The sequence below is a fragment of the Lemur catta genome, chromosome 3 (assembly GCF_020740605.2).
Source record: "Lemur catta isolate mLemCat1 chromosome 3, mLemCat1.pri, whole genome shotgun sequence".
NCBI lineage: Eukaryota > Metazoa > Chordata > Mammalia > Primates > Lemuridae > Lemur > Lemur catta.
In genome coordinates this window covers 28,719,190-28,725,561 of record NC_059130.1, presented here as the reverse complement: position 1 = coordinate 28,725,561, position 6,372 = coordinate 28,719,190, and the positions used below count along the sequence as shown (strand labels likewise).

Here is a 6,372-nt window from a genome sequence, read left to right as displayed (position 1 = left end):
TGTGCTCAGAGTGGGCAGTGTTGATGCCCAGGTGGGCACATGTGGGCAGGGCCCCACGTGGAGTGGGGCAGCCTCTGTTGGTCTCTCCTCCGGTCCATCCCCCGAGGCTCAAGGTCTGGCATCAGTGTCTGGGTGTGTGTGTGTGTGTGTGTGTGTGTGTGTGTACTTGTGCATTCACATGCGCAAGCATGTCCGTGGTGTGGAAAGAGGGTCTCTCTGGTCTCAGGCTTAGCTCTTGTTCTTCTCAGTCAGCTACACGCCCCCAATTGTCTTGTCCTTCGCCAGCACGTGGCAGTGGTCGGGAGTGGGTCCCGAGGTCCCTGGGAGGAATTGTGGTGCGTGTTTGTGTCTAACGCTGGGTGTGTGCGTATGCATGTGAGTGAGAACCCCCTGTCTCTCTTTGGGTTTGTGAGTGTGTCTGGGATATCCTTGTGGCCTTAGGGGTTGTTTTTTCATCCCATATGGCTGTTGACGTGACTTGTAGGTTTCTAGAGGGTGTGAACGTGGCATAAATTTCCTCTCCACCCCACCTCCTCCTTCCTTTGGACTTTCCCGGACTCTAGACTTTGTCCAGTTGGCTTACTGGGACCGTCAGCAGGTCTGTGTTGGAGAATTGTGTCATCTGTTGGCTGCTAGCCCTCAGGTGTGTCACCCTGTGTGAGCTTGGATGCTACTGTGGCGCAGGGTACCTGGGAGCCCCTTGCCCTGTGTGTGGGCTTGTGTTTGTACAAGCATGTTAGACAGCGGGGCATCAGTGTGCGCCTAATGCCCGTGAAAGACAAGTGTGAGGGCTTTGGAACAGGTTGAAGGTGGACACATGCATGTGTGCGCAAGTGGCAGATGAGTGTGTGTCCGTGTTCCTGCCGCACCCGTTGGGGTAGGTGACCTGTGCTCCCCAGCCCTCCTGTGAGTGCCTGCATTGGTCCCTCCAGCCCAGTGGGAGGCCTCTTCCACTTCAGCTGTGTAAACAAAGCCCCTGTTCTGAGGCCCCTTCAGGGCTGCGGGCTGACCCTCCTCCACCTGAGCAGGGAGTTCAATTCACTGTGTACGGTTGCAAAGTTGTGAGATTATAAGAGTAGGTGTGAATCGAAGTGTGTTCAATTGTATGTGAGCATGAGTGTGAAGCCCTAGTGTCCCCTGGCCAACAGCCAGCACTAGCCTCTCAGGGGCAGGTCGGGGGGCCCCTGGCCAGCCGGTTGAGCCCAGCTCTCCCAGGTTCCTGGGCCTGTCTGTCCACCCTTTTATACCCAGGTTTGGTGACAGTCCTATAATTACCTGGGGCCAGACGCTGTGGTGAATGGAGGCCAAGAGTTTGGTGCTGACCCTTTTGGGAGGGGCCAAATCTACCCCTCACAGGACCAAGCCAGCAGAGACTGGAGGAGGCCATGGCTCCCAGGGTCAGATGACAGGCCAGCATCACCGGGCCTTGCCTGAAGCTGGTTTCCTGCTCAACCCAGAGTGTCTCTGGGCTATCCCCTGTGTCAGCGTCACACTTCACCAGTCTGTAGTCTAGGGGCTGTGGCTGCCCAACCTGTGTCCCTCCCACCTCCTACCTGTGTCCCTCTTGGCAGCCCATGCCCCAGATCCAGCTCGTGTCCATCATCCCCACCTGTGTCCTCTTGTTCCCCTAGGTCCAGTCCTCGTCTCCTGGTCCCAGCTTGTGTCCTTCATTCCAATCCATGTCCCCTCCTATGGATTGGAATGTCACCACCACATCCAGCTCATGTTCCTGTCCCAACTCATGTACTCCCAGCCCAGTCCATGCTCCCTGGTTTGCCAACTGGACAGAACAAGGAGGGTGAGGGAGAATGTGTAAGATTTGGGGGACAAGTAGCTCCAGGGACAGGTGTGGACTGGGCCACATCCACTGCCAACCCCATAGCACCTAGAACTGGGGGGAGGAGAGAAGGGAGTAGGGGTCAGGGAAATTCTGGGGTGGAGAGTGGGCTGGGTCCTCCCTGTCCCAGCCTGAGAACAGAGAACCCTACAGTGCAGCCCCTTCTCCCCTCAGTGGCCAACACACACCCTCGGCACTCCCACGACCACAGTCCCTTCCCAAGAGCCACTCACACACTCTCGCTGGCCCGCTGCTCAGGTGCTGTGCCACCTGGTGGATGTTGACAGACCTGCAAGCCCTGAGTGGTGAACCCACGTGGCAGCAACTTGGACCCCAGCCTGAATGGCAAGGAGCCTTGCTCCTTCCCCACTCCCCACAGCAGGCTGGAGTGACCTCTTGCCCAGAAGGGGAGGGCGTGGCCTGCTCCGAACTTCACTCCCTACTCCAAAATCTGTGTTCAGTTGTCTGTTGTTGCTTCTGTTTTTGACCCTGGGGAGGACAGGAGTGGAGGGGTGTGTGAGGTTCTCTGTGTCTGGGGGGTTCACCTGTGAGAACCTCTGGGAATTCCAGCTTGTGTTGATGTGACCCCTCCTTTTTTTTTTGAGACAGAGTCTTACTCTGTTGCCCAGGCTAGAGTGCCGTGGCATCAGCCTAGCTCACAGCAACCTCAAACTCCTGGGCTCAAGCAATCCTCCTGCCTCAGCCTCCTGAGTGGCTGGGACTACAGGCATGCGCCACCATGCCCAGCTAATTTTTTCTATATATTTTTAGTTGTCCGGTTAATTTCTTTTTCTTTTTTTTGGATGTTCAATGATCTGTGAACTTTTTATTGGTATAAGGGCACTCTGGTCCTACTGCCTCAATGCCTCAGAACTTTGGTGTCGTTGGTCTCAGACACCACTTTGCCATCCACTGTCCTGTGGGTCATGGTCTTTTGGATGGTTTGCATGGAGTTGCTGCTGTCCAGGGCATCACCAATATTGAAGTCTTCCCCGTCTCCCAGCAGGCGGGCGGTAGGTGGCGATCTCAGCCTCCAGCTTGACCTTGATGTTCGGCAGGGCCTTGTACTCCTGGGCTGCCCCTCTGCCTGGGTCTGTGCCAGCTCCGACTCCAGGTGCAGCAGGACCCCGTTGAGCTGCTCCATCTGCATGGCGTAGCGGGCCTCCACCTCCCTCAGGCTGTTCTCTAAGTTGGCCTTCACATTTCTCATGGAGTCCAGGTCGATCTCCAAGGACTGGACTGTATGTCTAAGCTCTGTGAGTGTCATCTCAGCAGCGTCGACCTCGGCGGACTGTGAGGTGACCACTGTGGTTCTCTCCTCAATCTGCTGGGACCAGTACTTGTCCAGCTCCTCTCGGTTCTTCCGAGCCAGCTCGTCATACTGGGCCCGTATGTCCCCCATGATCTTGCTGAGGTCCTGGGATTTGGGGGGCATCTACCTCCACGGTCAACCCAGAGCTGGCAATTTGGGCTTGTAGGCCTTTTACTTCCTCCTCCTGGTTCTTCTTCATGAAGACCACCTCTTCCTTGAGAGCCTCAATCTCTGTCTCCAGCTGTAGCCGAGTGATATTGGTGTCATCAGTGACCTTGCGGAGCCCATGGATGTTGCCCTCCACAGACTGGCGCATGGCCAGCTCTGTCTCATACTTGACTCTAAAGTCATCAGCAGCAAGACGGGCATTGTCAATCTGCAGAACAATGTGGGCATTGTCCATAGAATTTGCAAAGATCTGAGCCCTCAGGTCCTCGATGATTTTGAAGTAATATGCCCAGTCTCTGACCTGGGGCCCCTTCTTCTCCAGGTGTTCCCGGATTTTGCTTTCCAGCCTCCGATTATCAATCTCTAGGCTCCTCACTCTGTCCAGGTAGGAGGCCAGGTGTTTGTTGAGCTCTTGCACAGTCTCCTTCTTGGTCTGGATGCCCCCTATTCCTGCCAGACCCCTGGCCATCCCTGTGGCCAGGCCCCGGGCCCCCAGCCGCTCCGGATGCTGGTGGAGTGGGTCACAGAGATCTGGGAGCCCGAGCAACTGGCGCCTGCGTAGACGCTGGCCGAGCTACTGACTGGCTGGACGCTACAGCTGGGTGCCTGGACGGAGCCCAGGGACCGGTAGTTGGTGGAGAAGGTGGTGGAGCGAGTGGTGAAACACATGCTGTCCACAGAAGAAAGCAACAGGACAGAACTCAGGGTCGGTGGGGCCCGGTTAATTTCTTTTCTACTTTTTAGTAGAGATGGGGTCTCACTCTTGCTCAGGCTGGTCTTGAACTCCTGACCTTGAGCCATCCTCCCACCTCGGCCTCCCAGAGTGCTAGGATTACAGGCATGAGCCACCCCTCTTGACGCCCTGGCTGGAGGAGCCAAATGAGACAAAACAAGGAGGAAGAAGAGCCTGTTCAAGGTGTCAGGGTGGGGGTGCTGCCCATCTGGAGGTGGCTTTGCCAGTCTGGAGCCGGCACAACTCACTGGCTTGAATTTCCCTTGCCTCAGGGCTGTATGCTTTGGGGTGGGGACAGCAGGATGGGTGGCAGAATGTTCAAGCCCTGGGGCACCATCTGGCAGCTGTCAGCACATTCTAAGGGTACCCAGGTGCTGGGGTGGGGCAGTAGGAAGGAGGAAGCTCAGCCTGGTTTCCCCTTCGCCAGCTGTAGCCCTATTGCCCAATATCCCACTTCCCTGATCCTTGTTCAGTCCCATATACGAAGCTGTCCTGCTCTGCTTTGTTCTGTCCTGTCCCATACATCAGTAGGTGAATAGGCGTCGGGTCTGGACTGTAAGTCTCTTTCCTTCCCTCCCTCCAGCCCCTGCCCTCAGGCCCTACCCCTGGTGCTGCCTCACCACTGCCTTGGCCAGGACACCCTAGGCTCTGCAGACCTTGGCATCATGAGGCCAAGGCCCCATGCTAGGCAGGCTCGAGGTCATTGGCATCTGTCCATCTAAGTGCTGGGAACTAAAGCCTTGGCTGACAGGAAGATCTCAGCAGTGCCCTGCAGCTTCTTGAAGCCTCAGGGTAGTCGGGGAAGAGGTCCTTGAGGTGAGTGGCACTGTCTCCTTAGTTGCTGCTTGTGGTGGTTTGAGAACTTTCCAATACCAACTTTCAATTCCTGGGAAGATGCAAATCTTCCTTTCTGGGGTATTGCAGTACTGTAAGAAGAAAAGATGAGGGCTCAGGAGCCTGAATTCCAGTCCTGGCTCTACTACAGACACCTGGGTGACTGTGGGCAAGTGACTTGCTCTCTCTGATGGGTCTTCCCATCTGTAAAGTGAAGAGTTTGGATTGGCTCACCCAATCCAGACCTGTGGACCTTTGATATCTTTCTCCAGAAACCCCATGTAGCATGGGTGGAGGGGGTGACAGGCTTTGGGCATGAGGGGAGGCAGTTAGGATTTGTGGGAAAGGGTTCCAGGAGGTGGTACAGGTTCCAGTGGTCAGGGCACGGTGACAGTCAGACCCATTTTATTTTTTTGATTGTTTGTTTTCTTTTAGAGATGGGGTCTTGCTATGTTGCCCAGGTTGAGTGCAGTGGCTATTGCAGGCACGATCATAGTGCACTACAGCCTGGAACTCCTGGGCTCAAGTGATCCTCCCGCCTCAACCTCCTGAGTAGCTGGGACTATAGGTACCTGCACCACCACGCCAGGCTCAGACCCACTTTGAATGCCAGCCCTAACACTTACCAGGATGTGTGACCCTAGTCAAGAGACATAGCCTCTTAGGCCCTCATTTGTGTTATTGGAATAGTGAGGCTTAAAAAGGCACAGTGCTCACCACATCACATAGTAGGTGCTCAGTAAATGGAAGTTGGCTTGTTCTAGTTCCTGTCCCCAAATGCCTGGTGGTATCTCAGTCTTAACCATTCCTGGATTTTTGGATCCACAAACCTTCCCCGTCCCAGCTTGTCAGTCCTTATCTTGCCCAGCCCTGGGACTGAAGGGAGCCTGCGGCTTAGGCCCACTGCCTAAGGGACAAATCCTTACTCCTCAGACTTCAAGGTCTTCAAGACTATCCCCAGTGGGGCCCCAGCTGAGTGTATCTCCTCCTCCCTGAAGCTTCTTCCCTATGTCCCCAGGCAAGTGTGTGCTTTTCCTTGGTGTTCCCATAGCCCCTGGGGCATTTACCCATGAAAGCTCGAGGGTTATATTATCAAGTGTGTGTGTTACTAATTTCTGCATACACATCAACACACACTAAATTATGAGCTTATTTGAGGGTGGAGGCTGTGTCTTCTTCGTTTCCCCAGTACCCAGGATAGAGCCTGGCACTCAGTAGGTACTCAATAAATGTCAATTGAATACATGCACCATTGGATGGATAAGCCTACCTTTCAGTCTCATCTCCCAGTAGGGAGCCTCAGACTGGTCCTCTGGCTGCCCCTGCTTCTTTCCTACCTGCCCTCCCACCCCACACTCCTTGTTCCACCACTGGGAAACCCACCCACTCTCAAGTCCCACCGAGATTCCATTTCCCATGTTTGTGGGTACAGAGGAGGAGAAAACACAGTCCCTGGTGCCAAGGACTCCCTCTCACAATGCAGCTGGC

The 6,372-nt window shown here is 55.1% G+C and overlaps 1 pseudogene across 1 annotated transcript; it reads right to left on the bottom strand.

Annotated features, from left to right (window-relative positions):
- Window positions 1–2,681: 2,681 nt before the first annotated feature.
- On the bottom strand, window positions 2,682–3,986 carry LOC123634051 (annotated as a pseudogene). The gene has a single exon (XR_006733856.1). The product of XR_006733856.1 is annotated as a keratin, type I cytoskeletal 18-like (transcript).
- Window positions 3,987–6,372: the final 2,386 nt, after the last annotated feature.